Source organism: Lactuca saligna, chromosome 2 (genome assembly GCF_052625555.1).
Source record: "Lactuca saligna cultivar CGN05327 chromosome 2, ASM5262555v1, whole genome shotgun sequence".
NCBI lineage: Eukaryota > Viridiplantae > Streptophyta > Magnoliopsida > Asterales > Asteraceae > Lactuca > Lactuca saligna.
In genome coordinates this window covers 109173491-109190025 of record NC_136418.1, presented here as the reverse complement: position 1 = coordinate 109190025, position 16535 = coordinate 109173491, and the positions used below count along the sequence as shown (strand labels likewise).

General features: G+C 42.0%; 1 non-coding gene across 1 annotated transcript; it reads left to right on the top strand.

The window, feature by feature from the left end:
* The first annotated feature begins 14949 nt into the window (after positions 1-14949).
* On the top strand, positions 14950-15056 carry LOC145033156 (small nucleolar RNA R71). Its single transcript, XR_013677394.1, has one exon. It is a non-coding gene; the product is annotated as a small nucleolar RNA R71 (small nucleolar RNA).
* Positions 15057-16535: the final 1479 nt, after the last annotated feature.

Here is a 16535-nt window from a genome sequence, read left to right as displayed (position 1 = left end):
ACATCCTGTGACCTTAGAATATGATTTCATTTCCTGTTTGTTCAGTCGTTTGGATGTAAGAGTATCAATGTTTTTTTTTTTGGATTTCCATATTTGTTGCATCTTACTTGTTTTTTCCTTAGACTTTGATCCCCGTATTTGGTTGTTGTTCCTAATCTAATTCCAAAACCAACTGCTTTGGCATAATTTCTGTACATTTCAATTCCTTCCTTTCAACTTGACACAATTTGTTCTTTTTTAGGAATGATATCTGTAGCAACATGTGGAATGTACACATCATCTTGATTTATATAAGATGTTCCTGTCAAATATTCAAAAAGCTCAATATTGAAATATATTAAATATGTTCATAATTATGTATTTAATATAAAGAAGGTAAACATGCCTTTATCCTTTTCTTTTGCTGCTGCACTTGTAGTTCCTTTTGAAAGTTGAACTTCGGAGTCAGTTTATTTATTTTAAAATTATTAGTAATTATTCTATAGATTTTAGTAATATATGTCAAATTTAATTATTGAATAATAACATCAAAAATATTCATCTTATTATTTATTAAACTTGCCTTTATCACCATTGTTGAATGTTGATTTTGAAGGTTCAATAGTTAAAACATTGAAAGAGTCTTCCAATTCATTACTTCCTGTCCAATATTCAGAAAGATTAATATTGAAATAAGAATTTATATGTAAATATTTAGTAAATGAAAATTAATTAATCATACGATTAACTTTTTTTTTCTTCGAATCATGAACATCATTTTGAAGGTTGAAATTAACTTTCAGTATCATCGTAAAAATATATGTAATGAATGTGTAACATAGTATTGTAATGTTAGGTATTTATAAATTTTGAATATTAGAATAAAAAATATAGTAATTATACAGAATGAAAACTTGCCTTTATCAACATCATCTAACGTTGATATTGAATTTCCGATAGTTAAATTTTGGGAAGATTCCTTTGCTTTATCAATTAAATAAGTAGAATAAATGTCTTCATATTCTTTACTAGACATCTTGAAACAACCCAAAAATACGACCCAAAAATTTCGTTTTTCGATATAATCAAAACCATAATCAGAGTGTCATATAATAAAACCATACGTGATGTATTCCAACATAATAGAAAACACTGTGCGGAAACTGTATCATACTACGGCAAATCAAAACAAACTAAATCAATCCCAGGCTAAAAGCTAAAGCTATGGTGTGTGCGATGCCATCACCCCGAGCTCTTCCCTTTGCTTGCGGAAGTACCTGAAACCAAAACTGAAACTGTAAGCACGAAGCTTAGTGAGCTCCCCCAAACTACCACATACCATACAATAACATATAGACACATATTGGGCCTTGCCCACTGCATCGGGCCGAAGCCCGGAAACTGCATCAGACCGAAGTCCGGAACTGACCGGGACCTTGTCCCCTGCATCGGACCGAAGTCCGGAACTAACTGCATCGGACCGAAGTCCGGAACTGACTGGGACCTTGTCCCCTGCATCGAACCGAAGTCCGGAACTAACTGCATCGGACCGAAGTCCGGAACTGACTGGGGCCTTGTCCCCTGCATCGGACCGAAGTCCGGAACTAACTGCATCAGACCGAAGTCCGGAACTAACTGCATCGGACCGAAGTCAGGAACTGACTGACTGAACATGGCATAGCATAACACATCAACTAGCATAAACACATATACGGCATACTACATCGGGCCGTAGCCCGGAACACATAATACTTAACGCATAAAACATAGCACACAAATCCTGTTCGAGCCACGAAGGCATCGAACATTCTAGCTACTGCATCGGACCTAAATCCGGAAACTACTGCTAACTGAACGGGCCGGCATTGTGGCCTTAGACCCGTTCCTACTGGAAGGAAACTCACCTCGTAAGCTGGCTGCTGAGTGTGTGGCTCGGGAAGCTAACGGCTGCTGCTCCTGAATCTCCTCGGCTACAAGTCCATAAACACACTCAATCAAATACTAAACACTGCACTTGGGGTAAAATGACTCTTTTACCCTTGGTCAAAGTTACTCTCATTTGGACTGACTCGCCGAGTTGGGCCACCCAACTCGCCGAGTTGGGCCACCCAACTCGCCGAGTCCTACTCTCACTTTTTACTCTTACACGCTGCTACTCGTCGAGTCTGGAAACGACTTGACGAGTACCCTCTTGATCCAAGAACTCAGACAATCTTCATCCGACTCGCCGAGCCGGATGAACAAACTCGACGAGTTGTTCTTGATCTTAAGGAGATTGCCTTGGACTCGCCGAGTTGATGAACAACTCGCCGAGTCCCTCCATCACTGAGTTTACCCTCAACTCGTTGAGTCCACTCCCTAACTCACCTCGTCCACTCGACACTGACAAAACTGAGGGACTCGGGAACTCGCGACCCAACTCGCCGAGTCGTTCTTCCCGACTCGCCGAGTTGCCGCCATGCAACTGATTTTTACTCGATTTTGTTTGAATCCAACACATACAATTGATAGATCTGGGTCCAATAAGCTGATTTACCACGTAAAGTTTCCAACTTTACGTGTACAACCTCATGAATAAGGGAAATAAGGCTAAAAGATGAATAAAATGGGTAGATCTATGGTTAATATGCAAAGTAACTCCAAAAAGACAGTAGATCTGGGCTCTACAACACCCCATCATTCAGATCCAAAGATATTTCGACTTATTAAGACATTCATGCAAACATAAGGCTTGGAACAAGCATCAACTAGCTCTTAGGAGAGCTCTAATGGAAGTTTAAAGCATATAACAAGAAGGAAACTCTGAAAATACCTCAATTAACTCAGATTTGCCCTTGGATCCTTGCACTACAACTCTTCTCCTTGCTTCTTTCTTCTTCTCCTTCTTCACACCTTCACAAAATGGCACCAAAACACTTATAAGCTCTCAAGGGAGGATTAGGGTTCTCTCACTGTGTTCTCAGGGTGAAGGAGGCGAGAATGGGAGCTATAAGGTGGTTTAAATAGTGGGCAACCCGGGGATTTAGGGTTTCACCCAGACGGATGGACTCGCCGAGTCAGGGATATGGACTCGTCGAGTCCCCGGCTCACGCGTGCTCGAAGTCGCGACCCTACTCGGCGAGTCAGGCTGTGACTCGCCGAGTCCCTCTTGAAAACTTACAACAATTACCGATGAATTAACGTACCGGGAACGGGTCGTTACAATTCTCCCCCACTTGTCTTAGACTTCGTCCTCGAAGTCTGCTACGGCTGGATCTGCAAAAATTTCCGGGTAATGCGCTCTCATCTCCTCCTCAGCCTCCCATGTCCATTCAGACCCCTTCCGGTGCTGCCACTGCACCTTTACTAGCTGAATTATCTTGTTCCTCAAGGTCTTGATCTTCCGTTCCAGAATCGCGACCGGTCTCTCAATATAATTCAGGCCGCTATCAACCTGGATATCCTCTAAGGGAACGACTGCCGTCTCATCCACCAAACACTTCCTTAACTGCGACACGTGGAAGGTGTTGTGTATCTGACTAAGCTCCTCAGGGAGATCTAACCGATAAGCAACCCGACCCACCCGGGCCAAAACCCTGAAAGGACCAATAAATCTGGGGCCCAATTTGCCCCTCTTCCGGAACCTGATGATACCTTTCCAAGGTGAGACTTTCAGAAGAACCATATCGCCCACCTGGAATTCCAAGTCTGAACGCCTCCTGTCGGCGTAGCTCTTCTGCCGACTCTGCGCAGTCTGCAGCCTACTACGGACCTGCTGGATCAACTCAGTCGTCTTGAGCACCACTTCGGTGCTCCCTATGACTCGCTGACCGACCTCGCCCCAACAAATCGGGGTCCTGCACTTCCTGCCATATAACATCTCAAAAGGAGGTCGATCGATGCTCGCATGATAACTGTTGTTATACAAGAATTCCGCTAACGGAAGATACGTATCCCAACTGCCCCCAAAATCTAGAACACATGCCCTAAGCATGTCCTCAAGAGTCTGAATCGTCCTCTCGCTCTGCCCGTCTGTCTGTGGATGAAAAGCGGTGCTGAAATGGAGACGAGTACCCATCTCGTCGTGGAACCGCTTCCAGAATCTGGACATCAAATGGACATCTCGGTCCGACACCACCGATACCGGCACTCCATGATGTGCCACAATCTCCCGCACATAGATATCGGCTAACTTTTCCGCCGATATACTCTCCTGAATCGGAATAAAATGAGCACTCTTCGTCAACCGATCCACTACTACCCATATAGACTCCACTCCACGTGCGGTCCTGGGGAGTTTGGTGACAAAATCCATGGTGATATCCTCCCATTTCCACACGGGAATGTCTAACGGCTGCATCTTTCCGTGAGGTCTCTGGTGCTCCGCCTTGACCTTCCGGCAGGTCAAACATCTCTCAACATACCAAGCGACGTCCCGCTTCATGCAGGGCCACCAATAATCAGGTCGAAGATCTCGATACATCTTCGTCGCTCCTGGGTGGATAGAAAATCGAGACTTATGAGCCTCGTCCATCAATACCTGCCGTACCCCACCCCAGTACGGTACCCACACCCTACCATGAAGCATCAACAAACCCCGACTGTCGTAATCAAACGAAGCTACTCGGCCCACTATCCTCTCACACTTCTGCCTCTCCTCCTTGAGGCCCTCCATCTGAGCCTCCTTGATCCGCTCCAACAGTGGAGTGATCACAGTCATCCTCATACACAGATCTCTGATAGGGGCTGCCGACACCTTGCGGCTCAGGGCGTCGGCCACCACATTGGCCTTCCCTGGATGATAAAGGATCTCACAGTCATAGTCCTTCAACACGTCTAACCATCTCCTCTGCCTCATGTTCAGACTCGGCTGATCCATAAGATATCGCAAACTCTTGTGATCTGTGTATATAGTACAGCGGACCCCATAAAGGTAATGTCTCCAAATCTTGAGGGCAAATACAACTGCCCCCAGCTCCAAGTCGTGGGTAGGATAATTAGCCTTGTGAGGCTTCAACTGTCGCGAGGTGATGTGTGTAAATTCAACTAGTTTTATCCCTACTTTTTATTAATAATTTAAACACACAAAGGCAGTGAACCTGTCTTTAAGTGGTATAGATTGATAAGTAAGGTATCGAACTCAGGGAACGGAAATTAAACTAAGAGCTAATTTTAACTAAAACAAATAATAAAAGTAAATGGTTTTTTCTCTAGTTTTGCAAGACTAGAAACTTAAACAACTAAATTAACTAATTAACTAAAGCAACAACTATTCACCAAATTTGATAAAGATGTTTCTATTTAGGTTCAACCAATTCACTCCTATGGTTATTTAAATTAAGGTAGATTAATTGCTATTGGTTACCAATGATAATAGTTAGGTTCATGTTCATTACTCCTAACCCGTAGACAATTAACTAATTTAAGCGTTGATCAAGTGTTTAAACTAATTAATTCCCTAGATTAATTATTTGGATTAAATAAGATTTGTAATGGTCAATTAAGTTATTAATTCAATTAACCTCTTGTTGATGGTTTCTCAAACAAGCTCACACATTAATCTTCCTATTTTCTTATTAATCTTAGTTTCATACTCATTACTTCCAAGCATATGTTTTAGCATTCACATAGACATATGAGGTTAACAACTAAGTGATGTTCATGCAACCTAATTGCTTTCCAATTAACAGAAAATAGTAGTGATTAATACATAAGGCTCTTTAACAAACTTAATTTAATAAATCACCAATAGACAATTAAACAAAATTCAATAATTAAACCATAGGAGTTCTTTGGTATTCCCCAAACAGAAACAAAAACGAATTTAGCTCATATTTGTAGTAGAAACAAGCATAAAAACAAAGTTTATGAAAGCAAACATGTTTAATTCCTAAGTCTAAGTGGTAGAATTAACCTAATTGCTTGAATTCTTCCAACTCTTGAAGCTTAGGGTTCCTTAGCGCCTTCTGAACCTTTTAGTCGCAGCTAATCCTTCAAAATTCGCCAGGGGTTTTTTCCCATGAGATAGGGATTCGTCTTTTAAAGATATCCCAAAACAGAGGGTACTCGGCGAGTAGCAGAATCAACTCGCCGAGTAAGTCAATACTTATCCGTCTTTAGATTAGCAGTCGTATTTATCTTCTGGCATACCATCGTGTACTCGCCGAGTATGGTCGACGTACTCGCCGAGTAGGTCAGTCTTTTCACTCTTTAATCTTCACTTGCTTTCCCTTTTCTCCTCTTTGCCTCCAAGCATATCTTCTGGACTGAAAACACAATTCAAAGCATTTTAAGTACCTTTTGTCCATATTATTTTCATAATTAACCAAAAATAACTAAGAATATATGTTAAATAATTAATTAATTATGCACATATCAAAATACCCCACACTTGACTTTTGCTTGCCCCCAAGCAAAACTATATTTTAAACACATTAAAATCACATTAATAACTCCAATCCTTCCCAGCCATTATGCCAAGACCGCAACGCATGCATTTGTGTCTAAAATCCTAAAAACCCCCCATACTTCAAATACTCACAATCCTCATAAACATTCGCCCACTCACCCCGAACTATGCTCATTTTATGCAACCCTCCGAATCCATCCTCAGAAAACCTCTTTACCCTCAAGGTATTTTTAATTGAGCAACCCAAGCATACATAATCTAGAAAATTACAATTTATGATACCACTATGGAGCTCTTTGGAATTCTTCATTTCTTGATAATTTGATCTTGGATATCTTTGAATTCACCACCTTTGTTGTTTGATTTTTGGTATCTTCAACTTTTCGGATTTCTTCGAATTTTGATCTTCAAATCTTTACTTCATTTGCTCCAAAATTCTTACAATTTTTCTTGTAATTCTCTCTCTTTTTTTTTACATGTATACCTCACTTTTTTTTTTCACTCAAATCCCTACATGCTTAAGCAGGGGCGCTCAATCTCAACCTTTATTGGCTAATGATAAAAATTTTACTGGATACATTTCAGGTTTAGGCTGCTAAACATATTGCATCCCTCAGGCTGAGCAAGGTCGTGTTTTTTTCTCATGATTTCACTGAAATAAGGAAGCCACAAATGCACTAGAACATATATAGGCTCAACTAAACATTTGGGTTCTCATGCAATTATTAACACAATCTTAATATGGAATCCTAATTTTTTACCAAAATTTTCTACTTTAAGACCTAATCATTTTGAATATTCAACAAATTTTAAAAATTAGCCTAAATTAAAATTCTAAGTGTTCTAAGATGTGACTAACCCCCTACCCCACACTTATTTTATACAATGCCCTCATTGCATATTATAACAACTTAAAAAAAATGCAAATAGAGAGAAAGTTGGAACAAACTCCCCTGGGGTAGCAGTCGCTAGGTTGACACTCTCTTCTTCAACTCCTTCTTCTAGTGACTTTAACCATGGGAACAGCTCATCCATGACATGGGTGCCATATGTCTCGTGTGGTTGATAATTCGAAAAGTCCAAGGAAAAAGGAGTATTGCACAAGCCTCAGTAGTAATGCATAAAGAATGTATGAATGGCGAATATAACAGTAGCCAGAACAAATCAATAACTCCTTCAGCAGCAGGCTACTCGGCGAGTAGGATAGTAAACTCGGCGAGTAGTAGGTATCGGACAAATCATACCGTGCAGAAACAGATGTACTTGCCGAGTAGTATTAGTGCACTCGGCGAGTAGAGCGTATAATTCCAGAAGTTTTTTAATCGCTGACTCTCTTTACTGTAGTGTTGACATGCAAATATAAATGCACTCTCCAGTAAACTTCCTAAACAGCAACACTTTAATAAACTCTCGATTCGTACGGACTCGATCCTAGGAACAAAACTCCATAAGCACTCCTAAAGGTTCTCATTCCTTGCTTGACCATTCCTAAATAGCATGCATCCTAGCTTCAATACCTGAAAAGAAAACTAAAGTAACACTAAAATTCAAACCACATAACCAAGTTCACATGTCCACAATTGTCTTTAAAACAAACATCATAATCAAACAAAAACAGAAGCAAATAAAATCTTCATTCTTCCTCGTCCATCCCGGATCCTCCAGCTCCACTACCTCCTTCTCCACCCCTTCTTCGCATCCTCTCGTCCCAATTCATAATATACGGGTAGCCAGGTCCAGGCCTCGGGGCAATGTGCATTTGTTGGAAAAGATACTCGAAGGATTGATTGGTGTAATTAACCCCTCGGCCAATATCATCCAAGTATTGTCGATACTCCACTTGGTTCCAACTCTTGTTATCCTCTACCGGAATAACCGGTGGGTCTTCCCGCACCCGCTCACTCCTTTGCCTAACCCGCCTTCCCGGCTCCTCGGGGACCGCCGGCTCATCCTCATTTGGGATAGTAAAGGAATCACCAAATTTCTCCACTATCCGAGCCCTCCTATAAAGTGCAGTGTTAAACGGAGGAGGGTGGATAATCGTTAACGCTTGAGCTTGCGAAAAATCCAAGAGCCCAAACGATTTCGCAAGCCGAGTAATGAACATGCCCCCATTTATCTTCGAGTTTATCTTCTCCTTAACCGCCCCCTCTGCAAGAAATTTGGCAATGCAATACGGGAGGTTGCAGAAGACGTCGGGAGTGATGATACTCCACAAGTAAAAAATATCAAGGGTGGGAACTTTGTCCCCATCCTTCCGCATGTTGATCGTGCTTGCAATGAACCGGTGAAGGAGTCGATGGATCGGAGAACGGATATGACCTTCTTGAGTAGTAGAAGGTATGTAGACTCGGTTAGCAATTGTACTCCACCATGTCGATGCCACCACCTCCTCGGGAAGTTCTTTGTAGGTATTCTCCAAGAAGGCTTCAAAGTAATCCGTCATCACCATGTCTTGATCGTAGATGCCCAACCGCCAAGAGAACTCAACCATGCTGCATTGTCGCAGCTCCCCACCCAAAGAAAACGAGATCGTGTTTGGATTGTAAAACTCACTACCACCTCGGAATGAGATGGTAGCGAAGAATTCCCAGCACAACTCTGCGTATACTGGCTCTTGAATCTTGAACAATTGCAACCAACCATCACAAGTGATGTTGGCATAACCCAAGTTACAATCTTTCACCAAATATGGGGTGAGTTCCTCTTCCAAGCCAACATTGCCCATCCATCCCCAATCTACTGCATTCGGTAGGTGGATTTCTTTCTGTCGAAGTGCTTCCAACCTGTTTAGCGCTCGAGTTTTGGAAGATTTGGAGGTAATTTGTTGAAAGGCTAACCATGGCATATCACCATGGCCTCCCCTACGTGATGATTGACCTCTTCTTGCCATTCTAACTGCATACACATATCAAAAACACAGCAACAAATATCACCCAGCAATTAAAACAGGAAAATTTATGATCTGATTGTGACCTACTCGCCGAGTACGCGAGCATACTCGCCGAGTAATATGAACACTCGGACAGATCGAAACCGGATCTGTGTAATCAGTGTAATAGTCCAATTTGTTCATAGGGGTTTGTTGTAATTGTGTATCTAACCATATATCTTGAAGAAATTTTACCAAATAACTTCTAATTCATGAGTAAATCAAAGCCCTAAAAATCGGGGAAAACTCCCCAAATCCGAAAATATACCAAATATGGGGAGATATGTGATAAAGATTGGACCTTTCATAAAATTAAAGAGTAAAGATGTTACCTTGGTGGTTGAATTAAGAGAAAGAGAAAGAAAATTGACTAGATCTTGAAGAACTCGTGAGAGGCGACTGAAAGAAGATGCTCAGCGAGTGTGGGGGTGAAATGTTGAATAAAAGTAATTTTTACAGATTTTAATTTACTGGGTTTGAACCATCTACTCGCCGAGTATAATGGATCTACTCGCCGAGTAGACACGCGTGTCATGCATTTTTGGCTGTATACGAACATTTACTCGCCGAGTATAGCCGATATACTCGCCGAGTAGATGTCTCAGGTTGAAAAAAATTTAAATTTTGCCAATTTTTACTATATTAATTCCTTTGTTTAGCCTTTCCACCCCACACTTTCAGTAGAGCTTGTCCTCAAGCACTTAGAGAAGTAGAATGAATGAAGAATAATGAAAAAAAATACGAAAAATAAAGAAGGGAAAGAAAATGCAAACGTGAAACTCGGGTTGCCTCCCGAGAAGCGCTTCTTTTGATGGAGTCATTAGCTGGACTCCGCCCCTTCTACGTGTTGGCGAGTCCGCACAGCAGGAGCTCCTCCATTCCTTCATTGCGGGGGACTCCTTCTTCATATTTCTTTACTCGATGGCCATTGACTTTAAATGGTGTGCCATCTCTTGAGATCAATTCTATAGCCCCGTGAGGAAACACCGTTTTGACCACAAATGGACCATCCCACCTTGATTTGAGTTTGCCCGAGAAAAGTTTTAATCGGGAATTGAAGAGTAGTACTTTTTGGCCTTCATGGATGTCTTTGCTTTTGATTCTTTGGTCATGCCATCTCTTGGTCTTTTCTTTATAGAGCCACGAACTCGAATAAGCCTCATTTCGGAGTTCTTCAAGGGCATTCATTTGCATTAGTCGGTTGGTCTTCAATTCTTCCATGTCAAAGTTGCACCTCTTTAGCGCCCAATATGCCTTGTGCTCGATTTCAACCGGTAAATGGCATTGCTTTCCATAAACTAACCTATATGGTGTAGTACCAATAGGTGTTTTGAAAGCGGTACGAAATGCCCATAGCGCGTCATCCAATTTGTCCGACCAATCCTTGCGGTTGCTTCCCACCGACTTCTCTAAGATACGCTTTAAAGCTCGATTGGTCACTTCCATTTGCCCACTCGTTTGCGGGTGGTATGATGTGGAGAACTTATGGGTCACCCCATATTTCTTGAGCACCTTGTCCAATTGATCATTGGCAAAGTGTGTGCCACGGTCACTAATTAGGGCCTTTGGAACACCAAACCGGGAGAATAGTTTTTTCAAGAACCGTACCACTACCCGTCCGTCATTTGTAGGTAAAGCCTGCGCCTCCGCCCATTTTGAAACATAATCTACCGCCACTAGGATGTACTTGTTTCCTTTGGATGTGGGAAATGGCCCCATGAAGTCTATGCCCCACACGTCGAACACCTCACACACTTGAATGCTATGTTGTGGCATTTCATTTCGGGATGAAGTGTTTCCCACCCTTTGGCAAGCATCGCATTCTTTTACATATTGGGCTGCATCTTTGAAGATTGTAGGCCAATAGAACCCAATATCAAAGATCTTCTTCGCGGTATAGTGTGCTCCATGATGTCCTCCCGTGGGCCCGCTATGGCAGTGCTCTAGTATATTTCGACTCTCCTTTCCGAACACACATCTTCTTATAATTCCATCCGCGCAGCTTCGGAAGAGGTATGGATCGTCCCAAAAATAATCTTTGTTCTCTGCAAAGAATTTCTTCTTTTGCTGACTACTATAATCCTTCGGGACGTAGTTGGTAGCTAAATAGTTAGCTATGTCGGCAAACCATAGCTCCTCTCCCACGGACACCATAATGTATTCGTCCGGAAAGTCGTCTCCATCGTTATCTTCTTGCAATGCCGGGTTCTCGAGCCTAGATAAATGATCGGCCGCTACGTTCTCCATTCCTTTCTTATCTCGTATTGCTATATCGAATTCTTGAAGAAGCAGCACCCATCGTATTAGTCTTGGCTTGGCATCCTGTTTGGAAAACAAATACTTGATAGCCGAGTGGTCAGTAAAAACAGTGGTTTTAGATAAAACCAAATAAGGGCGAAACTTGTCAAAAGCGTAAACTACGGCTAACAGTTCTTTTTCAGTAGTAGTATAATTCTCTTGGGCGGGATTTAAGGTCTTGCTTGCATAATAGATGGGTTGAAAGTGCTTATCAACCCTTTGTCCAAGGACCGCTCCTAGTGCATAGTCACTAGCATCACACATGATCTCGAAGGGTAAGTTCCAATTTGGTGCTATAATTATCGGGGCATTAGTTAATTTTTCCTTTAGAAAGTCAAATGCCTCTAAACACTCTTTAGTAAAATTAAAGGGTGCGTCTTTTAGTAATAATTGTGTTAGAGGTTTCGTAATTTTGGAAAAATCTTTAATAAAATGCCGGTAAAAACCTGCGTGTCCCAAAAAACTTCTAATGCCCTTCACATTAGTTGGTGGGGGTAGTTTAGCGATGGTGTCTATCTTTGCCCGATCCACCTCAATTCCCTTTTTAGAGACTTTATGTCCCAATACTATACCCTCCTTGACCATGAAGTGACACTTTTCCCAATTTAGGACCAAGTCGGTTTTCTCACATCTAGCAAGCATCGAGTCAAGATTTGTGAGGCAGTCATTGAAAGAAGATCCGAATACAGAAAAGTCATCCATAAAGACCTCCATGAATTTTTCCACCATATCATGGAATATGGCGGTCATGCACCTTTGAAATGTTGCAGGTGCATTGCATAGTCCAAATGGCATGCGTCTATAGACGAAGGTCCCACTGGGGCATGTAAAGGTGGTCTTTTCTTGGTCCATTGGGTCTATGGGTATTTGGAAATACCCGGAAAACCCATCTAAGAAGCAATAGTAGCTATGGCCCGATAGTCTCTCTAACATTTGATCTATGAAAGGAAGGGGAAAATGGTCTTTGCGAGTGGCATTGTTTAGCTTGCGATAATCGATGCACACTCGCCAACCGGTTACCGTTCGCGTTGGAATTAACTCGTTCTTCTCGTTGGTAATGACCGTCATTCCTCCTTTCTTGGGCACCACTTGGACCGGACTCACCCATGGGCTATCAGAGATGGAGTAGATGATTCCTGCATCCAAAAGCTTGACCACCTCCTTCTTGACGACTTCTTGCATGTTCGGGTTTAATCTTCTTTGATGTTGCACCACTGGCCTTGCTCCTTCTTCTAAGTTGATTTTGTGAGAGCAGTAGGATGGACTTATTCCCTTTATGTCGGAGATGCTCCATGCGATGGCTCTTTTCCTTTTCTTCAACACCCGTACAAGCTCCTCCTTTTCCGTCTTGGATAGATCCGAGGCTATAATCACCGGCTTCTGATTTCCTTCTTCCAGAAAGGCGTATTCCAGATGGTCAGGCAGTGTTTTGAGCTCCAATTTATTGTGCATAGTGGCGGACTCGCCGAGTGCAGATATGGTACTCGGGGAGTTGGTGGCAGCATTCGCGACTGCTGTCTTTTCTTCAGATGTACTTGGCGAGTAGATCGGGTCTACTCAGCGAGTAGGGCTTTCAGCTTGGTTCTTTAGTTCTTCATACTCTGCTTCTTCCAACAGTCTTTCAATCTCTAATAAGTCTTTTTCTGGATCAAATACTTCTTCCAAAGCTGCAAACTTGTTGGAATCTTCAGGTATGTCTTCTTCCAATAACTCGTCAAGCATGTCGATTGAGAACGCCGTGTCGTCACTACTCCTTGAGTACTTCATGGCTTGGTCTACCCCGAATGTCACTGAGTCGTCCCCAACTCGCAATGTGAGCTTAGAATCTCTCATGTCTACGATGGCGCTAGCGGTGTTGAGGAAGGGTCTTCCAAGGATGATTGGTACTTGCGGATCCGCCTCCATGTCGAGAATGATGAAGTCAGTCGGGAAGACAAATTTGTCTACTTTCACTAGCAAATCTTCACATATGCCTCTAGGGAAAGTAACCGTCTTGTTTGCCAAATGAATTGCCATCCGAATTGGCCTTGGCTCCGGGAGGTCCAGCGTTTTGAAGAACGAGTATGGCATAAGGTTCACACTTGCTCCAGAATCAGCTAAAGCATGTATTGCAGCCAAGTTGCCAAATTGGCAACGCAAAGTTAAGCTCCCCGGATCACCCTTCTTCTTTGGTAATTTGTTTAGCATGGCGGCGGAGCAATTTTCATTCAATACTACTTTCTGCACTTCTTCCATCTTTCTTCTATTAGTGAGGAGTTCCTTAAGGAACTTTGCATACTTGGGCATTTGCATGACGGCTTCAATGAAAGGAATGTTTATTTGAAGAGTTTTAATATGATCAAGGAACTTCTGATATTCCTCTTCCTGCTTCTCCTTCTTGGCTCGGGCTGGGTACGGCATTGGAGGCTGGTATGGTTGCAAGGGTGGCTGATCATTAGTTTTTGCAGATGTACTCGCCGAGTCCATCGATCCTACTCGGCGAGTAGGGCTCTCATATTGTGAATGTTGGTTTTCGACTTGTACTTCCGTTCCTTCCTTCTGTGAGTCCTTGTTCGCTTCAGTTCGAATAGGGGCCAGGGGAGTAATAATCTTCCCACTTCTTGTGGTGACAATATTCACTTGCGCGCCTCGTGGGTTGTTCTCGGTTTTGCTAGGAAGCTCACCCGGTGACCTTTGGTTTAGTTGTTGAGCGAGTTGCCCAAGCTGAGTTTCTATGTTGTGGATGGATGCTTGCTGGTTCCTGAGCATTGTTCTTGTTTCTTGGATAGCAGCATCGTGGTCACTGTGTCTTTTCTCGGAAGCAGCCACAAATTTAGTTAGCATCTCTTCCAAGCTTGGCTTCTTCTCTTGCACCGGCTCCTCCTTTTGGTAAAATCCTCTCCCTTTTTGTCTATACTTCTCCTCCTTGGCCTTCTTGTATTCTTCGTAAGGCAGCCACTCCTTCTTTTGTTTGCGCCAGTCCTCATCATACCGGTCACCGCTCGAATAGCACACTTGGGCCTTTTTGTTGCCGTGCTCATCCAAATCGCAATCTCTAGTGAGGTGAGGTCCATTGCAATTCTCGCAACCCACCCGTATGGCATGGATACTTTGATCCATTTTGTCCATTCGCCTATCCATGGTTTTTAACATGGCCATGACCGCGGATAAATCTTCAGTAGCAGCGTATTCGGCTCCCCTCGTGACATCATTCCTAGGGTTGTGGTATTCTCTAGAGTGTTTAGAGAATTCTTCAATTAATTCTTTGATCACCGGGGGTGGCTTCTTTGTAAGTGGGCCTTGTGAGTCTAGTAGCTGCCGGGTCGTGACATTGACTCCATCATAAAAGATGGAAACTTCTTGTTGGCTATTTAGATCATGGTGTGGGCAATTTCGTAGCAGACTTTTGTACCTCTCCCATGCTTCATATAACGACTCTCCAGCTTGTTGTTCAAAGTTTGCAATGGCCTTCTTGAGCTTGGCTATCTTGGATGGTGGGCAAAAGTGGTCAATAAATTCTTCCTTCATTCTGGCCCAAGTAGTGACTAACCCGGGAGGAAGTGATTTGAGCCAGTCTTTAGCAGCACCCTTGAAGGTTACCGGAAGCATCCGAAGCAGTTGAGTTTCGCGGGTGACATTTGGAATGTTGAAGTAATCAGCAACATCATTTACTTCATCCAAATGTTTGTAGGCATCTTCATGATCTTTCCCGTAGAAAGGTATTTCCTTGAGTGAAGCTAGGATATGGCCTTTTAGCTCGAAGGTGGCAGTTGCGGGAATTGCGGGTTGCACAAGTCCCGGGCCATGGTCGTCGCGCATCCTCTTCTTCCATTCTCCCATGGGAATTTCATCAATGTTATCCATAGTGAATGCTAACTCTTCCTCCGATTCTGTGTCTTGTTCGTAAGTTGCCTCGTCTTCTTCCTCGGTTTCGTATCTAATCTCTTCTTGAATTGGCTCCTCAATTATCAAGGAAGCGCTTGAAGCTCCTGACTTGCTGCTCTTCTTTTTCCCAAAAACAGTCTTCAAGTTGGACAATGGTGATTTCTTTGGTGTGCTTGAACTCTCCACGTCCTTCCCTTTGTTTCTTTTCAATTCGGATTCGGGGTCTTCAAACGGGGGTACCAGTGGTGTGTTTGCTCCTCTGGTCATGAAAGTCCTGAAATTAATCAAATAAAAAGCGTAAAAAGAACAAAAGGATTGTAACCAAATAAAAGGAAAAAAAATTGTAACTAAACTGTTACTCGGCGAGTAGGTGCGAGTGCACTCGGCGAGTATCAGTGGTTTTTTTTTTCAAAAAAAAAAATTCTAAGTTTTTAACCTAACTAAAATAGATACTAAATCCTAATTACCAGTTACTAAATTGAAATAAATGAACTTTATGCAAGTAAACTCACACAAAGGATTGAAAAAATTAGGGATTAGCTTAATTATTTAGAACCGTTCCCCGGCAACGGCGCCAAAAACTTGATGTGTGTAAATTCAACTAGTTTTATCCCTACTTTTTATTAATAATTTAAACACACAAAGGCAGTGAACCTGTCTTTAAGTGGTATAGATTGATAAGTAAGGTATCGAACTCAGGGAACGGAAATTAAACTAAGAGCTAATTTTAACTAAAACAAATAATAAAAGTAAATGGTTTTTTCTCTAGTTTTGCAAGACTAGAAACTTAAACAACTAAATTAACTAATTAACTAAAGCAACAGCTATTCACCAAATTTGATAAAGATGTTTCTATTTAGGTTCAACCAATTCACTCCTATGGTTATTTAAATTAAGGTAGATTAATTGCTATTGGTTACCAATGATAATAGTTAGGTTCATGTTCATTACTCCTAACCCGTAGACAATTAACTAATTTAAGCGTTAATCAAGTGTTTAAACTAATTAATTTCCTAGATTAATTATTTGGATTAAATAAGATTTGTAATGGTCAATTAAGTTATTAATTCAATT